The sequence below is a fragment of the Pantherophis guttatus genome, chromosome 1, assembly GCF_059756535.1.
Source record: "Pantherophis guttatus breed Tessera chromosome 1, ASM5975653v1, whole genome shotgun sequence".
Taxonomy (NCBI): Eukaryota; Metazoa; Chordata; class Lepidosauria; order Squamata; family Colubridae; genus Pantherophis; species Pantherophis guttatus.
Window position 1 is genome coordinate 135,106,214 of NC_142063.1, and position 23,806 is coordinate 135,130,019.

Genomic DNA, 23,806 nt, shown 5'->3' on the forward strand with positions numbered 1-23,806 from the left:
TTTTAAGTTGGCCACCGAAAGAATTAACTGATGTGATAAATTGAAAATTAACTATGCAAGCAAAGTTTTAGAAGTACTGTATACTGCATGCTTAAAAATAATGAGATAAATTTAATTAAAGCACCAGCAAGATGAAAGATGGTTGAAATGTATCAACTCTCTTTGGGTATGGCAAAAAGGAAAGGAGAATGTGATCAGGATTTCAAGATTCTGTTACTAGAGCATATATCATATCTTTTCACTGAGAGATATCCTTGTGTGTTAATTTTAAATAATCCCATATTATTGCCGTTTTCCATTTTTTAAAAAGAGTAGATCATAGAGTTGCTTGGCAAAGTGTAATGGGAAACATAGAAATTAAATAGATAATACATACATGCATAAACAAACAAGCATACAGGAATCCTATGCACTCTTACTGATTACAATTAATCAGTGGAAGGACTTGCCTCCAGAAGTTGTAAGATCCCCAACACTGGAGGTTTTTAAAAAGATATTGGACAACCATTTGTCTGAAATGATATAGGATTTCTTGAATGAGCAGGGGGTTGGACTAGAAGACCTCCAAGGTCCTTTCCAACTTTGTTATTCTGTTATTCTTTCTTAGAACTAAGACATGTTCAACTCAGTAAGAAGCGACATGAAGAGGACTAGTTTGTGAGTGATTTTTTTACTGTGAAGCACCATATGACTGGCTGAAGAATATATTAAATAAATTAATACTGTTTATTTACTAAAATATTTGCATCTCATCTTTTCCCTGGATGATTTCAGGTATTGTAATTAGCATTACAACATCTCAAATTAGAAATTAATTCAAAGCTTAAAGGGCGCAATCTTGCACATAATTAACCATGTGTAAATATAGCTTAAATATTTGAGTGACATGAATTACAGTGAACAGGACGGCAACTTAACTTTGAACAATGCGCTGAATTTTAAATTCCCCTGGATTATTTGTTTCACCTATATAGCTCATTAAAAAAAAGTCATAGTATTTTCTCAGACTGCCAGTCAGCTGCTTCTCACCATTAATGCTTTGTGATAAGTTGAAAATGAACTTCTTGCTGGAAATCCGCTAGCTTCCAGTGCTATTATGCACTCTTCATTTACCAAATGAATAGGTCCTCTCTGAATAACTGTCAGTACCTTTATATTGGTAATTAAAATAAGACCTAATTTCATGCACAATTGACAGCATACAAGGAATTTTTCTGATACCCAAAAAGCAAAGAATTTTATGAAGCTGCGTGTCTCTCTTTCTCTAAAATATACTATTCCATATATATATGAATCTCCTGGATGGATCAGAATAATGCATTTTAATTGCATAAAGATAATAAAAGAAGCCATTTGCCCTCCTATAAAAAAATGAGAACATAGCACCTTAGTGACACAGACATCTGTTACTCGAGCAGATGTGCCTATACAAAGTCAATCTAGCAACCCAGCTGAATACTTGGAGGCTACCTAAAGGGTACCTGAAACAAAATCCTAGCATTCGCTGTGAATCGTAGGAACCAAAGAGAATTTCTCCTGCCTTCTCCCACCTGGGTTCTTTACCCTCTTTAGTTCTTTTGTTGTCTCTTTCTTTCCCGCCATATACTGGAACCAACTTTGTCTTGATCTCTAGCATGAAAAGCTGATATTATAACTTCTATGACAGAAGGCCTTATTCTAATATTATTGAATTAGGCAGTCTCCTAAAATCATGCAACACTTAGACTCCTTTTGAGTAGGACTGCATATTCATGGAAAAATACATTCGCCTGAGGTGAGATCCACATCCACCCTTTTGACCTTCTGAAAGGGCCTGAAGACAGCTGGCTGGGAACCCCAGTGTGGTGGGTCATTCTGGAGGTGGTTAATGGACTAAGATAGGACCCAGCTCCTCCCTGTGTACATCTAGCTCCCTTCCGTCCCATCCTTGTTAATTTTAAATCAATGTTAGTGGTACTATTGATTGTTCTAATGTTTTATCTTGGTTTTATTGGCTATAAACTGCTTAGGGTCATCTCTAACTGAGATCTCTAACTGAGATGTAAGATAAACAAATAAACAAAGAGCTTTCAGACAGTGGTTATTTGCTGCATAGAGAGCCAGTTTGGTCTAGTGGTTAAGGCACCATACTAGAAATTGGGAGACAGTGAGCTCTAGTCCAGTCATAGTCATGAAGCCTATCTGGGTACCTTTGGTCAGTCACTCTCTCTCAGCCCAACTCACCTCACAGGATTATTGTGGTGGGAAAAATACAATACGAGGTGGAACATGTATTGGATATGTTCATCGCCATGGGTTATTTGTAAAAATAACTTTATTTGTGGTATACAATTAAATTAAATTAAATTAAAATTAAAAATGGATAGAAATGTGAATAAAAGAGCTTCTTCGTTCAGTAGAGGACTAACACTTCTCTACATCTCCTATCTCCTAATTCTGGAGTGGATAATCTTTTGGATGCCAGGCATTATACTTAACACTGAGAGAGATGAGAGCAAAAATGGAGAAGATAATGGTGCAAGGAGGCCAGGTGAAGACACACAGGTGACTGATATGAATAAAACCAATTTAGGGTTTATGTTATATGATATGTGTGTGATTTCTGTCTCAAACAACCTAGATGAAAACTTACACAATCATTTGTAGTTGGAAAGATCGCCAAAGTTCAGAAAAAGAGATACAGAAAGTATGCCAATTTGAGCTTGCCATCTTGAGCCATGGTGGCACAGTGATTAGAATGCAATATTGCAGGATAATTCTGATGACTGCCAGCAGTTCAATCCTAACCAGCTCATGATTGACTCAGCCTTCCATCCTTTCGGGGTTGGTAAAATGAAGACCCAGATAGTTGGGGGCAATATGCTGAATCTGTAAACCACTTAGAGAGGGCTGTAAATCGTTATGAAGCAGTATATACATCTAAATACTATTTCTTTTGCTATCTTCAGATTGCCCACTCTGACATAACCATGACTTTGTAATATTTTACATGTGTTGCAATGTTAAGAGGAACCTTATTCCGAGAAAACCAATGCATTTGGGAATATTTATTCTCTTTTATTCCTAGGATGTGTTTGATTAAGATGATGATGATGATGATGATGAGTAGTGATGGTCATTCTGTGTGTTTATAGAAGTGCATTGCCATGCTGTGTAACCTGTTTTCTGCCTTTCTCTAAAGTATCCAGTGTCTTATAATGCCCTAGAAGCATGAATCTGTATCTTCCCAAGATCTGTCTATCAACTGCCTTCACAAACACCACCACCCAATGTTCCCAGCCTATTCCATGTTCAGCAGAGGAGCAAGCAGATATATCTTTGTAGCTCAGACATTAATCCAGGAAATAAAACTTCAATACGTGAGGCATTGTTTTTTCATTATAGATACTTTATTGTGCTCTTCCATCCATTTGATTTACCAAGAGAGATGGACCAGATTAAAGAGGGCTCCCTTAAGGAGGACGGCCCCTTGTGACTGCAAATCAAGATGCTGCCTCCCCACTGTTAAGGACAGCCTACCAGCTCCACCACTGATAAGTCCTTTTTCTAAAGTTAGCTCGCACTTTTAAATCAGTACTTCATGAAAGGCATTAAGAAAATCTATTACAGTTCTATGGCGGATGGCAAGTGGGATTTATCTGCTATACCTTGAAGTAAGCAGCAGGATTCTCAATCATTTGATAACCTTGAAACTGCTAAGGTATCCAATTGCTATCATGAATATTGTGCAGGAAGAGAAATAACTCAGAGAGTCTGGTATCTTTATGGAAAAAAATAGAAGACAATCACCATGTAGAAAAGTAAAGCTACCACTGATGCAGGAAAACAAGCATTTCTAAATACATAGATGCAACCATGTATTGTATCTGTTTCTTACCTAGCTTTTACACAATGACAAAAAAGATAGTCACATTAGTAGCATGTCATATCTAGAAGAAAATTGCATGTGTGTCGTACTATAGTATAGAAATGCAAATCACTAGATTCACATATATTTGTGAGGGTGAAGGTTTGTTCTCCAAGCTTATGGGTTGTTTTCTAAATGATTCGTTACCAGGCAAGGTAACATCTTCTGCTGAATTTAGGAATTCCTGAAGAAGTTACCTAGCCTGGTAATGAAATGTTTGGAAAACAACTCACAAGCTCGGAGAGCTAACCTCCACCCTCATCCTACACCCGAGCTACAGATGTTTGCCACTATTACAGGGGTGATAGTGATAGGAGTGAGCGAAGAGATTGTAAAAAAAATGCTTTCAAAAGGCTCTGAGGATCCGAGCTGAGTTGCCTGATCGGCAGAGGCTTTTTTTCTTTTAAATGCCCCTGACGATCAGGCAACTCAGCTTGGATCGTCAGAGGCATTTAAAAGAAAAAAAGCCTCTGCTGATCAGGCAACTCAGCTTGGATCATCAGAGCCTTTTGAAAGCATTTTTTTACAACCTCTTCACCGAAGAAGTTGTAGAAAAAAATGGTTTTAAAAGTAAAAAAAAAAAATGGCCACGCCCACCCTGTCACATTACCCCCCCAAGCCACGCCCACAGAACCGGTAGTAACAAATTTTAGATTTCATCACTGCACTATCACATACATATATTTGTATCACAGTAAGTCAGGCTTAAATATACTGTACTGAAGAAGAAGGTACAAATTGGGACTTTTCTAAAGAGTATCCAAAATATAGACTCCTAGAAGGGACATAAGTCCATTTATAAATTACTAAAACCAGGGCTGTTAATAAAATGTCCTCACAAACAAATCTTACACTCTGTTGATGTCACTCAAATAATGTTGTTCCTGAGAGAAAAGCCTTCCTAGATATGATTCCACTTGCGAAACTTTCATGTCAGCCAGGAATCACTGGTATCAGAGTCCTACACATTTAGACACCAGCATGTGAACAATTACACATGATAGCTTTACTCCTGAAGCAGTGGTGGGTTGCCCCTGGTTTGGACCGGTTCACAAGAACCGGTAGTAAAACTGGCGGGAGGCTCTGCCCACCGATCCTGATGTCATCAGGAAGCTTCTGTGCATGCATGCGCGAGAGAAAGCGAAGCACATGTGCGTGTGGCCCTATTGCGAACTGGTAGTAAAGGTAAGTAGAACCCACCCCTGTCCTGAAGACACTTTTCCCAGGTTTGTATAAGGTGTGACCAGTGCTTTAACATCATATGAGAAGATATTTACAAGACAGAACAAATTCAAAAATGATGAGAAGGTACTTTTCCATTTGATGGAAATATTATCACCCAACATATTCATGATGAAAAGGGAGAAAAGGGAGTAGCTGATCAAAGTGCAGTTGCCCTTGATAGAACTTTGGGATGTTAACCAGTGAAATAATAAATGGGGAAAAAACCTATAATCAGTATTAGCAATAGTACATGCAGATGTTCCAGGGCTTTTCTAAGATCATAAAAGAGCATGACTATTAGGTCAGACTTTGAATGTGCACACTTTAGCTAAATGCCGCAACTTGAGTTCTGAGCTCTAAACTGTCTGGTTGGAATAAATGGTTTAGAAGAGGATTGCATTCGATCTTGGTTCTATTGAAGGATAAGATGTAATCTTACATTATTTGTTTGTGGTTTAGGACAATGAGGGGAAAACTTTTTTGGACTCAAAGGAGTCTTATTCAATGTTTTAGCCATGCCATTAAGCCAGGGGACAGCAACCTTAAACACACAAAGAGCCATTTCGACCCATTTGCCACCAAAAGAAAACACCAGGAGCCACAAAACACTTTTGATATCTAAAATGAAGATAACACTGCATTGTTTGCCAATTTCTCAACACATATTAAGCATACTGGTAAACCAGTCTCGTCAGCAGTGAAAGCAATTGAATCTGCCCACGTGCCATTAAATGTTCTGTTTTCTTCTGAAACTTTTCTTTTCTTGGATTTATCCATGGTTGGCCTACCAGGGGTGTCGAAAAGCTCAATAATGTGCCGGCAGGTGTCGCACATTGGTGGTTGTGACGCATATTTTGAGTGACAGGGAGCCACAGCCGAGGAATGAAAGAGCAACATGCAGCTCTAGAGCTGCGGATTGCCAACCCCTGCATTAAGCAGTGGTTCCCCCAAAAATGCTTAGCTTCATTTTTGCAGAGGATTAAAGTAAGGGGCAGTTCTAAGAATCTAAAGGACAAAGATCTAACAACATGGCTATTCTGTGGAATTAATTCAATTAGAAAAAAAAGTACAAATTATTTGGTGTGGGTTTTTTGTCTATTTGTTTCCCACTTTTATTATTTTTACAAATAGCTCAAGGTAGCAAACATATCCAACACACCTTCATCCTCCTATTTTCCCCACAACACTGTGAGGTGAGTTGGGCTGAGAAGAATGACTGGTCTAAAGTCACCCAGATGGCTTTTATAGCTAAAGCAGGATTAAAATTTGAGGTCTTCTGGTTTCTAGCCTGATACCTTAACCACTAAACCAAACTGGTTCTCAAATTATGTTTTGCAGCATTTTGTTGTGAATTGTGGCTATATGATGTTCTTTAGAGGAGCAAAAATCCAGGAATGTGGTGGTGGTTGCAGGTATTATTTATATTTTCCTCCCAAAATTTCAGGATATAGCTTGCCAGTGGATAAATGGGGGGGGGCACTGCTTTTTCTTCAGTCGTTGAATAAATGGATAATGAGTTAATGAATTTGGGATACCACGGCCTGAATAAAACCAGGATTCTTGTAAAACCTGGACAAAACAAAATGGTCCACATTGACCCATATGATGGCTTGCTTAAACTTCTGAAACTTTACATAGAGATTCTTGGAGTAACATGTCTATTTATTTTATTATAAATATTTATTATTATATTTTTATTTTAATCCATTTATAAGTTCATCTATCTCATACCAATCACTTGTGTCACCTGTCAAATGTTGCCCATATATTACACTCCAACTATCTCATCGGTTGAGGCAGGGGTGCTTAAACTCAACAGACATGAGCAAAGGATTACCTACTTCTAATAAATAATGTCCTAGCATATTTATGAAGAAATCCACTATTTCAGGATTTCCACCCCACTATTAGACAATTGCTGACAAAGGGCCATAATTCTTAGATAACCATTAGATGGTGCAGACTACAGTTTTTCATTGTCGATTCGTATTAAACCTGATTCTAGTAAGCTATTTTATTCCTGCTGATGCAGTTTAATTTAATGTAAAATAGATGGGAATCCGAAGGAGTTTCTTTTATTGTATTTCTGTTCCCTGACAGAAAGGTCCATTGACTTAATAGAAAATTTGGACAAAGTATTTTAAAGCAAAGCACTACTTCGGATCGATGGGTCCTTCAGGTGCCACAGCCTAGTAAGATTGTTTCACAGTCATGGGAAAACTCAATGTCTGGAGTGATTTATCATTGTGTCAGGTTGTCCTGCTCTTTGTCACATTGAATGACAATAGGGGGAACTTGGAAATAATACAAAGATTCTATGTGCACTGATAGTGCCTGTACTGTGATTACCGGGGAAAAAAGGAGGGGGAAAAAAGGATATGAGGTGAATCTTAATTTTTTTTCACCCCACTGTGTGAAAAGATACTGTAGTGACAGGGCTTTTTGTTATTTCTAATATGCATACACACATTTAGATGGTCTAAGTTATACTAATACCAGACTAATCAATCTTTTGTCCAAGTAATGTTTAAGCAATAAGTGTCTTTTTTAAAAAAATAGTGCAAAACTGGGAGAGGTACACTGAGTATATTCTTCCTTAGATTAATGAAAATATTAACAATCCAATAGGTTGTTCTTTCAACCAATAAGAATAAGAATTCATATACCGGTAGTTCCAAATTTAAATCAGAACAGCAAAGAAAGATCACAAAAATATGTGCCTATTTTACCAATGGTCTGCCCTTGGAGTAAAGCAGTTTCATATTTGTTGGGTATTTAATATATCAAAATCATGTTTTTGTTTCCTTATCTTTGATGTGGGACATGTAGGATTCTGTAGGATTCTTGTTTTCTTTCTTTGTGATCTCTAACAGACTGGAAAATATACATGCACATTGCACAGAGTCTAATTTTAAGACCATGTTGGATAATAGAGGGTTTGGACTGAGGAAAACCAAACCAACTTCTCATCTCCATAAAATCATTTTGGAAGGCCTGGCATGGCCTGCCATCGATGAGACTGATGATTGATTAATTTATTGATTGAAAATATATGTATGCCATAGGGGCGGATTCCAAATCCCGTCAATTAGGATCAGTATTCTGCATTAACATATTACCCAAAAAAAGGCATAGCTGATCAACTAAATTTTATGATGTTTGTGTGTCTATATTTTTCTTGACTGTACACCGCCTTGAGTCCTACGGGAGAAAGGCGGTATAGAAATATAATAAATAAATAAATAAATAAATAAACTACCATTTTGATTCATTATTTTTTCACCCAGACAAAAGAACAAGTAACTATGTGTTCCAACTGAAAATTGTGAGGATAGGATCAAGAGACAGTACTGAAACTTGAGATTTCTAGAAACATAGTCCAGGAATACATGTTCACTTTGGGTTAGTTTACATCTTCAGGAGCAAATGAATTGCATCCAAGGTAATGAAACAGCTAGCAGATGGCCTAGCCAAACCATTATTCATTATCTGAGAAATCCTGGAGAACTGGTAAAATGCCAGATAGCTGGAAGACAGCAAATCTTATTCCTATATTCACAAAGGAAGGAAAGGGAGATCTGACCAAATTGCAAATCAGTCAGTCTGACATGGAGATCTGGAAACATTGTAAAAAGACCATTCTGGAAGGACCCTGAAAATAATGTGATAATTTCCAGAAGCCAGCATTGTTGTGGACGATGGATCGAAACCATCCTCTGCTACCAGAAAGGTCCGTCTGGACCGGCAGGAGACCTCGCTTGCCAAAATGTAGCAATTACTTTTCTTAGTTAGTGAGGTGTTTTATTTTCTTTATAACAAATAAATGAGTTTTATTAGAGAACTTTTCTTCGTGTTTCTTTTCAGAATATTGCAACATGGAATAAGCCACGATCCATCCTCTAAACCAGGGTGACTTTTCCCAAAGCCAAAGATGGGATTAATCGATGCCCTGACAAGCATGGAGGTGGTTGGTGCACTAACAGTGAAGGCTCCTCCACCTCTCCGCTCCAAACATTTGGTTTTTTTATTTGTTTTAATTTTTGTAATTTTAATCTGTTTTTATAATTATATATTATAATTGTCAATTGTATTTTTATGTTACTGTAAGCCACTCAGAGTTGCCTTCAGACACAAGATGGGCAGCAAATAAATAAATAAATAATAACTGTGGCAAAAGAAAGGTAGTACCAGTAGTAATAGGGGCACAATCCCTAAACAATTGGAGCACCCCTTGAACATCATCGGCATTGACAACTTCACCATCAGTCAATTGCAGAAGGCAACTTTACTTGGAACAGTTTACATCCTGTAATAGTACCTTTAACACCATCAAACATCAACATCTACCTATCTCAGGTCCTTGAGAAGGACTCAATAGCTGGATAAAAATATCAAATCTGATCTGAACATCCGGCTGACCATGTGATGAATCATAATAATGGAATTGCCCAGATTAAGTTGTGCTAACCAATCTTATTTCTAGAGATCTGTTAAACTTTAGTTCAAAGTGAATCTGGTATTTTGGATTGGGCATAAGCATGCATGTCATTACTCCTGGCAACTTCTAAAAGGAGGCAAAGATCACATCCACCCAGCAAAAACAATTATTAGTAGAAGGGAAAAAGTGAATATTATCCATTTGAAGCAGTCAAATGAGGTGCTTAATGAAAGAGCCAATCAATTATTTATATTGAGAGTTTTACCTGAGACTAAGATGAGTATTACTTATCTCAATTTTTCAGTTATCAGGTTAGGATATCAGATCAGTTTCCTCAACTGATATTTATCATTCAGCAGTAATTGTTCCTTGAAGTATCTCATAATTACCAGATATATTTGAAGCCGAGCATGGTTGTTTCTGACCTGCATCATCATCATCATCTTCATCATCGTCGTAGTCGGAAGAGACCTTGGAGGTAGTGGTGAAATCCAATTTTTTTTTACTACCGGTTCTGTCGGCGTGGCCTGGTGGGCGTGGTGTGGCCTGGTGGGCGTGGCTTGATGGGCATGGCAGGGGAAGGATACTGCAAAATCTTCATTCCGACCCTACTCTGGGGCCAGCCAGAGGTAGTATTTGCTGGTTCTCCGAACTACTCAAAATTTCCACTACCAGTTCTCCAAACTGCTCAAAATTTCCGCTACCAGTTCTCCAGAACCTGTCAGAACCTGCTGGATTTCACCCCTTCTTGGAGGTCTTCTAGTCCATCCCCCTGCTCAAGCAGGAGACCTTATACCAGTCATTTCAGACCAGTGGTCGTCCAATCTCGTCTTAAAAGCCACCTACAACAACACCCACAACTCCTGAAGGCAAGCCATTCCACTGATTAATTGTTTCTCACTGTCAGGAAATGTCTCCTTAGTCCTAGGTTGGTTCTCTTCTTGATTAGTTTCGATCCATTGTTTCTTGTTTCGTCTTCAGGTGCTTCAGAGAATAGGTTGACACCCACCCACCCCCCGTCTTCTTTGTGGCAGCCCCTCAAATATTGGCACACCGCTATCATGCCACCTCTAGTCCTTCTTTTCACTAGACTAAATATAACTAATTCCTGCATCAGTTCTTCATATGTTTGAGCCTCCAGTCCCCTATTCATCTTAATTATTGGAATCATTCTGATTCCATTCAAAATGGATATGGTGGACAATGACGTGAAATCTCATTCTTCATTTTGCTTTTATAATATTGTAGATACGATAGAGTAAATTTTCTGCAATCTTTTCATCATTCAGCTTTTATTTATCTCATTTGTCAAATTTAAAAACTGTACAGCTCGCTTGTACTCATCCACCTTGAATTGAAGATTTAGAGCTTATTTCACCTTCAAAGAATTAAAGCAGCTCTTCCCTCAGTAATGACACAAGTAGTTTGCATTAGTTTCACAAGATTTCTGTCTGTAAGTATGGAACAATAAAAGAAAACTGGTTAGAAGAAACCTCTGCATGTCTTTCTTGGATTTTGGAGTCTGACAACAGCCCTGTCGCAGCTACAACTTCCCCAAATTTCATTCTCTCAGGAGTCATGGGTCCTAGATTCTGGATGCATTTTGTAAATTAGCCCATTTGGAGTTCCTTGGTTCAAAATTTGCTGCCCTGTGATGCACCGTTTTGCCTAGTTAAAGATCATGACAATGTGGGTTTTAGTAGCACTGTATATAGATTGCCTTCTACATGAAATAGTATAGCATAGATATAACTCACTCTTGTTTATCAATACTAGTAAAAAATGGAATGTGATTTGTAATATCTGTAGCTACATCAGCTTTAGTAATGGAAGAAACATCACTAGAAATTGCACTGCGATCAATGCAATATAAAAAATGAAACCTAAAGCTTCCCTCTTGAAAGCTGAATTGAATTTTGATTTAAATGTGACACCTCTCTAATAATCCTTCTTTTAAAATCTCATTGGGATTCCATTTGGGAAGCACATTTAGTTACGTTACCAACACTACATGTGGCCACGAGAAACCGCTTGACAGCAGAAGCAATGGAAGATGTGAAATGCTCTCATTGGTGAAGACTCACCAACACAGAGGTAGATGCTTCAATAACAAATAGATCTCTGGTTTCTCTTGCAGCCCAAGTTAACATTGCAATAGAAGGCTACCGTATTTTTCAGAGTATAAGACACACCTTTTCCCCCCAAAAAAGAGGGTGAAAATCTGGGTGTGTCTTATACTCCGAATGTAGCCCCTCCCATCTTCTCAAACGGAGGTTTCAGAGGGTGAAAAAAACATCAGAAACGAAGCTTCAGAAAAGAAGCCCCCTAAACAGAGCTTCAGAAAAAAAAAGCCTCCAAACAGAACTTCAGAAAAGAAGCCCCCAAACAGAGCTTCAGAGGTTTTTCTGAAGCTCTGAGGCTTTCAGAGGCAGAAAAAAAAGTTTTTCTGAAACAGAGTTTCAGAAGTTTCAGAGGCAGAAAAAAAAGTAAAAAAAGAAAAAAGAAAAAAGCAAGGCACAGAGCTCACAACCAAGGAACCTGTTGCTAAAATTCACCTCTGGGAACAGCTGATTGGGAGTATTCCGGGAGGCCAATCTATCTGCACATTCAGCTTTTTTCTTATTTTCCTCCCCAAAAACTAAGGTGCGTCTTACACTCTGAAAAATACAGTATGTTTGAGCATGTCCATAGCAGCCTAAAGGGGCTAAGACAAAGTGGGCAGATCCCAATTCCTCACTGTGTCATCAACCACCTTGTCCATGAAGCATGCCAGATCCTTCCCATGACAAACCTAGCACTGGAAGGACCCTTCTTTGCATTGGGAACAGCTGTAGACTAGTAGGAAACAAAGGCAACATAGTCAGGGTGTAACAAAGAAATTATTAAAGGTTTACATTCATGCCAGGGCTAGGGGGTTGTGAACGTGAGTTGAAAAATCATCAAAATAATAAGAATAATATGGTGTGCACATATTTTTCTGTGGAAAGTTTAGTTATATTAGTGCGCAGCTTAAGAAAATTAAAGGCCTTGGGCCAAAAAAGATGGAGTAGTATAAGAATGCTTAGGAATGGTTTGTATGCTTGATTTGTTTTACAGTGATGCTGGTCTTTAGTTTTGATTGGATTGTTTTACTGAAACATGAAGGGCATTTAGAAGGCAGGAAAGAGAATAGGATGCATTTCCAGCAATATGCCCAACAGCTAAAGCTGAATGTCAGGAGTAAATTACAACAACTTGCATTGATGATGACAATACATTATAATTCATAGCCTAGCCAAATATACCCAAAGTTTCCTTGCTGTTCTAAGAAAGTGCTTTTTTTAACATTTGCTGCTTAGGCTAATATTATATTTGTTCAAAAAAGAGAATAGGAATCCTATCCCACATATTTAGCAAACCAATGCAGACAAGCATTCCTAGAATGAAATATCATAGATATGTTATAATTAATTTAAGTATCTGCCCTTCATTGACATTCAATATGGGGTGCAATCATTTATTTATGGCTAAGGTAAATCATCATACCTTTATTTTGCTGTCCTCTGGAATAACCAATAACTCTTTAAAATGACATTCAGCTATTGCTTTGAAACTCACTGAGGTTTAGTAAAAAAATTCTGATAATTAATAGGTATCCTGGTCCTTCCAATGCTGTTTACCGTCAGTGGTTCCTTAAAGATGAACGGATCATAGTCACAGCGCAGGTACTGTAGCTAAATTCTGATCCTTTCTCCTTCCAGACCAAGAAAAAGTGTGATGAACTGAGGTAACAGTTCCTAGTGAAGAAATCTGTTCCAAATAAAACTGTGACACAAGATGGGGAAACCCATCACACTGCATCAAACCATCTACAAACCCAGCCCACTTAGTTTATGAATGCCAATCTCCTATGGAGCATTTACTTGCAAGTCCCAGCATTTAGCTGTTTATTATTGTATATTTATTTTTACTCAACAAATTAGAGTTGTAAACTAGAGGACTCTCTGGAGTCTACTTTACACCTAGCAAACCATGTAAGCCCTTGTTATTTTGTGACCTTGTGACAAATACTTGGTTTTGATATAACGAAGCATAGATTTAAAATATTTTAAGCCGTTTGAAAATCTGAAATTTGAAAACTGAAACCACTGTCATTTCTGGTGAACATAGACTGAAATCTGTTTTTAGTGCAACCCCATTTGTTAAAAGTCATATTTTAATTATCTGGATGTTGCATCTCCTTGTGATAGTCTGTTCTTTTCTTTGAGACCTTCCACAGTTTAGATTACATGGAAATGCAGAGGATTTTTGCTTGTAAGAGTAAGGAATTTGTTTGGTACATTTGGAATTTTTAATAGTAGACTTTGAACATTGTTATAAATGGACTGTCTTAGAGGAGAACCACTTATCTATCCACAAAATGGCTAGTTTTGAGCACTTACAAAATGTTTGTTTATTGGACCAAGTAGCAATTAATAAGAAAGGCTGAATGCCAAAGAATTCAGGCCTTTGAACCAGTTGCCTGATTGGCAGAGCCTTTTAAAACTATGTTTTTAACAACCTCTTCGGCCGAAGAGGTTGTAGAAAAAATGGTTTTAAAAGTTAAAAAAAAAAAAAAGTTGGCCACGCCCACCCAGTAATTACCCACCACCACCAAGCCCCGCCCAGAGAACCAGTAGTAACAAATTTTACATTTCACCACTGCTTTGAACTATAGTTCTGGAGAAGACTCCTGTGAGTCCCTTGGACTGCAAGCTCATCAAACTGGTCAGTCCTAGAGAAGATCAATCCTGACTGCTCTTTAGAAGGCCAGATCCTGAAGATGAAACTCAAATACTTTGGCAACCTAATGAGAAGGAAGGACTCACTGGAGAAGAGCCTAATGTTGGGAAAGATTGAGGGCAAAAGAAGAAGAGGACGACAGAGAATGAGGTGACTGGATGGAATCACTGAAGCAGTAGGCGTGAGCTTAAATTGACTCCAGAGGATGGTAGAAGACAGGAAGGCCTGGAGGAACATTGTTGTTCTGCCCCAGCTACGGAACCCAAGAAATGTAGCACACACAAAAACTCTGAACAACTCCGTTTACTACAAACACAGTCTTTTTCAAATGCAGGCTATTACTAAAAATGTCCTTAACAGCCTGCCAGAAATTCCAAAGATTAGATAAAGGCTTACAAGAGTCGGCAATTAGCCCAGAAACCAGGTTTGCAAGGAAACTTCACTCTCAAATGCTCAACGAACGACCAGACAAACAAACGTTGTTTCCTGCAATGTTTGCCAGCTGTGTGCAAACTTAAATAGGCTAAGGGAGTGACCAATTAGCCCCAAGCCTTACTCTTGAGGAGACCTCCTCCTGAGTAACCACTCCTGCCTTTTGGCAGCTCTGCATGCTCGTGCATTGAAAAGAGGCTCCTCCACTTCACTCTCTTCACTTGAAGGGGCCTCTGGAGGATCTGAAGGCCCTGGCTGAATCTCTGCCTCTGGCACCACATCTTCTTCAGCCTCCTCGCTGTCTGACGCGAGCGCCGGCTGCACAGGCTGCTGGCGCGACACCACACCAGCCTCCTCCTCATCAGGATAAGCCATAATCTGCGCAGGCCACTGGTGGGCCACAACAATTGTCCATGGGGTCGCGATGGGTTGGACACGACTTCACAACTAACAACAAAAAGCAATTAATGGCACATTCTTGCAATAAAGGCAATGGCAGATGTTTGTCCCACATTACCTGTTCTTGTTTAAAGGTTGTGAATCTAATTTTGGAACTAAAATCTCCTTTGTCCCTTATCTTCTCAGGGTAAAAGATAAATGTGACATAATCGGAAGTGCTTAGTCACTCAATACATTCCAAATATCCTTTTCCTTTCTGGTGAAGAGAAAGGAAACATTTTTGATTACAACTCCCAAACTGCACCATATTGGCTATATTTCATAAAACTGAACCCCTGCAGTACAATATTTACTGTACAAGCTGGTTGCCTACTTCTATTTATTGGAGAATGGTGAAAATTAATCATCAGTGAAAAGCTTGTAGAAATTTGAATACCTATTGTAAATTTTTTAGCTGCTTTGCGGAAAGTGCTATTTTTTTTTTTTTGAGATTTTGCTTTGAATTAACCAAATCTGATATAGGAATGCTGCATTGTTCTGTCCTACTGAGCATCCCAAATGGTGGATAATCTTATTATTCGTCTGTAATTTTCAACAAGTAATCAATCAGTCCTACTGTAACTTCTGCACAGGGATGCTGGTAAAAAATTCCAGAACATAATTCAGTACTAGGTTTGTACATTAATAACTGTGTGCCCCAAATATGGAATGCTTCCTGGCCCAATTTATAGGTCAAGAAGTTTACACTGCTTCATACTTAATGTGGGTACAAAGTCAACAGTCCCATTATGATCTTGACTGTAATTCAGCAGCATTGAAGAGAAAAAAAATCCTGCTAAAAAGAAAACGCATAAAGCCATAGCCTTGCCTCATTTGGCTGCTTAAAGTTTAATGTTTTACATGAAATAAGATAAGGCTTCATAAAATCTCTGTTAAACCTCTTAACCCAGTACCTAGAAGCTATTACAACATAGATAGAACACAATAATTTATCTTCCTGGTTATTACCAACTGTCCTGCTTTTTGACTCTTCATCTATCTAATGAAGGTCAGTATGCTCTGAATTTATATCTTCAATCATAGAAGTCAAACAACCTCACTCTTTAAAAGTCCCCTCAAGGGTTATTCGGCAGCTGGGTGTTGCTTCCAGTTAGTAAGAACATATAACTTCCTGAACTGCAAGACAAGTATAACTGGATTATGGAAGGCAGATGTGGATCATAGGTTTCTTCCCTTTCCCTCATTCACTGTTATCAGTCTTAGCAAAATGTACTTTGGTTTGCTGTTTAACATCTATAGAAAGGTCATGCAGCAACATAGGATGTGATATCAATATGCCGATGATATTCAATTATATGTCTCACAGGCTGCTGTTCTGGTGATGGCTCAGTGCCTGGAGGATGTAAGTCTCTGGATGAAAGCTACATCTCAACCCTAGCAAGATAGAGTAGCAGTGATGCTTCCCCTGGGATCAGGAGAGTTCACTTCTTTGACTCTGGATGGAGTAACACTCTCCAGGAAGGGAACTGGTACCCACTTTGGGGAGCCTTTTGTAGCTCATACTAGAACAGATGGAAGCCGTGGCGATGGAGACTTTGTACAGATTTCCTCTTGTGGGAGGCCTTGCTCACAATCAATCATGACATAGTTGTATTCTATTTGGATTACTACAATGTGCTCTACATGGGGCTGCCCTTAAAGATCATCCAGAATGCACTGACGTGCCACACTACTTCATTGCTATTTGAGTTGCACTGGCTTCCGGATGCTTTCTGGATGCAATTCAAGGTGCTGGTCATCACTTTTAAAACCCCACATGGAACAGGCCTAGGTTGTTTACCTAGGTATCCTGAGGGGTATCTGCCCATCCCACCAAATTGGGTAGGGTAGGCACTTGGGGAAGTCCTCTCTCTTAAATACAGTTGCCTGAGTTACCTTGGCGGTAATTCAGTTACCGTGGAGGTAACTCATTAACCTGTGAGGTGCACTCTTTTGCACTTTTTTTTGGTGGTCACCCCAATCCTTTGGAACTGCCTCCCATCTGAGATCCAAGGGTCCCCTGCCCCTTTAGCCTTCAAGAAGACCATCCAACTCTTCCCCCAAGCATTGAGCTAGGTGTGAGAGTTGAGCTGTTTGGTCTGGCACTTGGGGGAAAGAATGGTTTTATTTTGATTTCTGCTTTTATTGATTGTTGTGAGGTACAACTAGGGTCAGTATATGAGTTAAGTGGCCATATAAGTTCAGATAATAAAACCAACAACAATGCAACCTATCAAGTGTACTTGTACCAAACTTCACCTTAGGGGGAAAAGGTGGATAGTTTTGGATATCTGTAGTGTAAGTAAACAATATCCATCTGATGAAAATATAGAAAAGGAATCTAGAGAATACTGCCAGGTGCAAAGAATCAGGATATATATTAAGTTGCAGTTCAGAAGAATCTAGTCAGCTAATAGCCAGCACCAGATTGGTACTAGATAAAGTTCAATGGCATTCGGGGAGGGGGGGTGAACTTGGATCTTTTGTGGTAATGTGACAACTCTAAACTGATGATATGTTTAACTCTATCCCTCTAGCTCTGCTTTCTCTTCTCCTACAAATGCAAAATTTGCTGTGTTATATATTTATATATTAAAAATGAAAAATGCAATTCCTACTTCCTATATTTTCTTCAGTAGTATGATATTATGCTATTTTCTACTGTACATTGGTAATTCTTGTAGTTCTTGGAGTTTAGCTGAATAGCTATTTTTGTCCCTTTTCTTCTTTGTTTCATGTGATGTATTTCTGCCGTTACAGAAATAACATTTCTTATCCTTGCACATTTATTTAATTCATGCTGATACACTACATTCTTCTCACTTAAAAGAGAAATAACTTAGTGCACACAAAATCCTAATATAACACTTTGAATTTAAATTAAAAATGTAATACAGTAGTTTGATTTAATTAGTGTAAGATTTAAAAATACAATCAACTTAAGGAACCGGATAAGAAATGGTTTTCTCAGAATCTCCTAAAGAAGAAAATATTACAAGACCTTTCCTATTTCTGCTTTGATTTCCATGCCTATTGAATCATTCCTAAATTTGTTATGTGTTTGGGTTGATTAAAACAAAAATATTGGAGTCAAGGCAGAACGATTAGATAAGAAAGTAAAGTTGCTGATTAATTGTTCTATAGCAAAACTAAGACAAAAATTATGTAAATTATTAAAGCCATGAGAATGCCATAAAATGTCCTGTTAAGGATTTGAAAATTGCATCCAGATTATTTTATATATAGAATATTTAATTATTTATAGTACAGAAAAATACATATATATGATTTCATATATTAGTTTCTTCACACGTCTTTAATTTAGAAAATTTAAAATAATGGAATAAGATACCTCTTACCAAAATGCATATTTAAAAAAAAAGGATTTGGATTGATTCGCACAGGGCCAGTCTGAACCAGAGATTGGCAAATCTGCCAAAATCAATTTCATATATTTTTCTCAATTTTCCATACCGAGATTTGTTGCATGAAAACGCACATGGATTTTTCTCTGTATGCAATTTGTTTTATACAATTTGACAAATAGACCTTTTCTCGTAATGTCATGTATTGTTATATTCTACATCCAGATGACCTGGGCTGATCTCAGAAATTAAGCACAATCAGTCCTTGAATATTGGACAGTCTGGATACTGCAGCCTCATTAACTAGACTAGGAAGTAGGCAAGTATCACAGAAGAAGGGAATGGCAAACTTAATGCTGCCAAGAAAACTGCATGGATTCAGTCTCCAGATTGTGAGTTTGAAACAAGAGAAGACCTCTTTATGACTTATGGACTTCAACTCCAATGCTGACTCAAGATTGAAACCCACAAACTCAGGTCATAAAGGAGCCATAGTATCCCATCCCTGGTCAAGAGTTTCCTTGTCTTTCTTTTCTTCATTCCCCAATATATGCATTTTCATGCCTTCCTGTTGGATTGAAATGCCCCAAATTGCATGAATACTGGTAGTTGGTCTTCTCGTATTGATTGGGAAACTGGGAATAAAATTAGGTTGCATAACAATGTGAACTTGTGGCTTGCCCACTTCTACTCTTATCTTTGTGGGAATTCTCTACCCAAGAGTACTTTTCCTGCAAATAGACTAAATAAAAACCTGTAGTTTATAGCTCCATTTTAAAAGGAGCCCATCATATAGCTCTCATCTCAAATCTGCATGACAGGAAGTGCTACCTTGAAATGCTCCATTTGCTGATGATATGGCTAATATATGTGGACAAACAGATATGCCAGTAGCATAAGGATTATAATGTGCTATAATGAAAAGATCTGCTTGTTTGCTGATGCTTTGCTTATTCTGATGGAGAAAAAAATACAGGTTTATGACAGTTTGGCTTTAGAAAGCACTTTAAAAAGGTGGCTGAGAGCCTAATATGAAAGCATAAAAAGACTTTCAAGCAAATCACATATAAGCTATTTTAACAGATACTAGTTACACATGAGTTTTAATGTCACTTCCAATTCCAATTCTCTAATTGCATCTTCTTCCCTGCCAAAACTTTTAAATAAATACTTCTTTACAGAAATGTGCAGAGTTCATGCGCTAAATTACCTGGTTTATCAAGAAGAGCTAGAAAAAGTCTACTAAAACATTTGGAATTCTGTAATTCAAACTGTGACCAAGCTGAAGCAAGGACTTTTTATAGTTGAAACAAACTAATATTTGCTTGCATGTATTTATTATCCATGGGTCCTAAGATATAAATATGATTTTTGTTATCTAAAAGTGCATCTTTTCTTGATTACAATGGTAGAATTTATATATATATATTCGGGTTATTCGGGTTTTCTCCTGCATAAAATTCAAAGTGTCTTGGCAATGTTTCGACGAAGTCTCATTCGTCATCTTCAGGCTGGTGTTTTCGGCTTCGTGCTTCTAGGAGCAATGTGTGATCACAGCTGTTTCTTCCTTTTAACTGCCAGTGGGGGTGTGAACTGATTGGGTGGGAGCTTGGCTGTGTTCTGATTGGGTGGAGGTGTGCTCTGCTTAGGTGGGAGCCTGGTTGTGCTCGAGTTAGTCTGAGTAGCAGGGGGACCTGAGCTGGTAAGCTGCATTGTTGCTGTTTGGCTTCGCGTTCGTAGTTGTGCCACATCTCCATGGTGGATGTCAGTTTGCTTCATGCATGGATTGGAGGGGTTTAAAGTGGTTAATGTTGCAGCTGTGGTCTGGCTTCTGCTTTGTGGTCGTGCCTCATCGGTGTGGGTTTGCTTTTTGTGTGGATGTGTGGTGGTGACATCCTGTGTGGTTTTCGTGAGTGTGGGTCTGGTGTCATTCTTTGTGTTAGGGACTCGTTTGTCAATAAGGGCAGGTTTCCAAATGGCTGGTAGGCAGGAGGTATCATCTCGTTTATTCATGCTGTGTGGACGTTTTTCTACCTCGATGGCTTCTCTGATTATTCTGTTGTTAAAGTGTTCAGTTTTGGCGATAGTTCTGGTCTTTTTAAAGTCAATATCATGTCCTGTGGCTTTGAGGTGTTGGACCAGGGAAGAAGTTGGTTCCTCTTTTCTGACTGAGTTCTTGTGTTCTTCAATGCATGCACTTATTCTTCTGTTGGTTTGTCCGATGTATGTGGTGGGGCAGGCGGTGCATGGGATTTCATATACTCCTTGATTTTCTAACTCAATTTTGTCATTGGGGTTTCTTAGGATGGTGGATATTTTTCGGTTTGTGCAGAATGTTGTCTTGATGTTGTGTCTGTGGAGGATCTTGCTGATTCCGTCTGTGGTGCCTTTTATGTATGGGAGGAGGGCTTTGCCGTTTTCTTGTTTTCTGTCTTGGATTTTAGTGGGGGTTTCTTTTTGGATTAGGTTGGTAATCTTAGTTCTTTGGAATCTGTTGGATATTAGTACGTTACTGAGAGTGTGTAGTTTGGTTTTTAGGTGTTGTTCATCAGCTAAGCATTTTGTTCTGGAGATGAGTGTCTTGGCTACTGAGTTGATCTGTGCTGGGTGGTGGTGTGAGAGTGCATGCAGATAGCGGTTTGTGTGTGTTTTCTTCTGGTAGATGGTGTGTCCTAGGGAGCCATTGGATTTCTTTTAGGCTAAGACATCCAGGAAGGGAAGTTGGTTGTTAGCTTCTGTTTCCATGGTGAAATATATTTTGGGGTGTAGGCTGTTGAGGTGTGTGAGGAAGTTGTCCAGTTTTTCTTTCCCATGTGGCCAGATTATGAAGGTGTCGTCTACGTATCTGAGCCAGAGTTTGGGTTTGTGATCAGATTTTTCTAGAGCTTGGGTTTCAAAGTGTTCCATGTAGAGGTTAGCAATGACAGGTGAGAGGGGTGATCCCATGGGTGCTCCTTCTATTTGTTTGTATTTTTGTCCGTTATAGATGAAGTATGTGTTGGATAGGCAGAGGTTGGTCAGATCTAGGATGTGCTTGGGGGGGTTATATTTGTTTTGGATAGCTGTCAAGGCTTCTTTGATTGACACTTGGGTGAAGAGGGATATGACATCGAAGCTCACGAGCAGGTCGCTGGGCTGTAAGTTTTGTTTCTTTATGATCTCTATGAACTGGAATTAGTTTTTTTACGTGTGAGTTGATGGATTCTGCATAGGGCTGTAGTTGTTTGGCGAGAAATTTGGCTAGGTTTTGTAGAGGTGAGCCTATGGAGCTGACTATGGGTCTAAGTGGGGTTCCTTCTTTGTGTATCTTGGGGAGACCATAGAGCTTAGGGCATCTGAATGATTTCTCTCTAGGAATGATTCTTTGCTGGATCTCTTCGCTGATGGGGGAGGCTTTTATTTTGGATCTAGTGGTTTCTGGTGGGATCTGTGTTTAGGGGTTTGTATGTGGGGTCTTGGAGTAGGTTGGTTAATTTGGTTTGGTAGTCAGATGTGTTCATAACCGCCGTGGCATTTCCCTTGTCTTCTGGTAGGATTATTATACTAGTGACTTCTTTCAGGTTAAGTAGTGCTGTCTGTTGCTCTTTGGGTAAGTTGCTTTTGGGTGGCTTGCTGGTGCAGAAGATGTTGGTGATTTCGAGTCTGATTCTGCTAGCATCGTTGGGGTTGATTTTGGTCAGGCTGGTTTCAACTCCGCATATAATGGTTTCAGTGGGGATGTGTTTGGGACCGACTGCAAAGTTGAATCCTTTGGAAAGGACATTGGTTTCAGCTTTGGTGAGAATCCTATCTGAGATGTTATGCACTGTTTGTTTCATGTGTGGCTGTGAGGGGAGAGGGGTTTGTTTCTGGCGTTCTTGTTTCTGGCGTTCTTGTAGTCTTCGGAGTTTGTTGGTGTGTGTGTCTGTCTTAAGGGTGGTCTGTGTTTTGGCTCTCCAGACAGCGAGTTGTTTGGATTTGTCCCAAAGTGCAGGGTGGATCATATTGCTGAGTTTGAGGTGAAGTGTGAGGAGATCTTTGTTGATTTGGTCTAGGAGGAATCTTTTTGTGTGAAGTTCATTTCTGATTAAGGCCAATTCTGTTCTTTTCAGGATGCGTTTGGTGGCTTCAGAGTTGGAGTGGTATTTCAATTGGAAGCATGTGGGGATTAAATTTTGATCATGGCAGTTGTGTAGGAATGCGAGGTCACATAAAATGGAAGCTCTTTGGACTTCAAGTTTTTCATAGGTCCTGGTCAGATGGTGGACATCCTCCCCGTAGAGGTACGATATTTGTTTTCAGAGGTTTTCGCGGGTGTTTGTATGTAGGTCTTTGGTTATTCGGGTTTTCTCCCATGTAAAATTGGAAGTGTCTTGGCGACATTTCGATGAAGTCTCATTCGTCATCCTCAGGCTGGTGTCTTTGGCTTCGTGCTTCTAGGAGCAATGTGTGATCGTAGCTGTTTCTTCCTTTTAACTGCCAGTGGGGGTGAGAACTGATTGGGTGGGAGCTTGGCTGTGTTCTGATTGGGTGGAGGTGTGTTCTGATTGGTTGGGGGGGTGTTCTGTTTGGGTGGGGGCTTGGTTGTGCTCGGGTTAGTCTGAGTTGCAGGGGGATTTGAGCTGGTGAGCTGCGTTGCTGTTGTTTGGCTTTGCGTTCGTGGTTGTGCCACATCTTCATGGTGGGTGTCAGTTTGCTTCATGTATGGATTGGAGGGGTTTAAAGTGGCTAATGATGTAGCTGTGGTCTGGCTTCTGCTTTGTGGTCGTGCCTCATCGGTGTGGCTTTGCTTTTTGCGTGGATGTGTGGTGGTGACATCCTGTGTGGTTTTCGTGAGTGTGGGTCTGGTGTCATTCTTTGTGTTAGGGACTCGTTTGTCAATAAGGGTGGGTTTCCAAATGGCTGGTAGGCGGAAGGTATCATCTCGTTTATTCATGCTGTCTGGGCGTTTTTCTATCTCGATGGTTTCTCTGATTATTCTGTTGTTAAAGTGTTCAGTTTGGGCAATAGTTCTGGTCTTTTTAAAGTCAATTTCATGTCCTGTGGCTTTAAGGTGTTGGACCAGGGAAGAAGTTGGTTCCTCTTTTCTGACTGAGTTCTTGTTAAAAGGAAGAAACAGCTGCGATCACACATTGCTCCTCGAAGCACGAAGCCGAAGACACCAGCCTGAGGATGACAAATGAGACTTCGTCGAAACGTCGCCAAGAAACTTCCAATTTTACACGGGAGAAAACCCGAATAACCAAACACACACACACACAC

General features: G+C 39.2%; 1 long non-coding RNA gene across 1 annotated transcript; it reads right to left on the reverse strand.

The window, feature by feature from the left end:
• Positions 1-14,618: 14,618 nt before the first annotated feature.
• LOC132710636 (uncharacterized) lies at positions 14,619-17,220 on the reverse strand. Its single transcript, XR_009621316.2, has 2 exons — positions 16,526-17,220; positions 14,619-15,209 (listed from the first exon to the last, which is right to left on the reverse strand). It is a non-coding gene; the product is annotated as an uncharacterized LOC132710636 (long non-coding RNA).
• Positions 17,221-23,806: the final 6,586 nt, after the last annotated feature.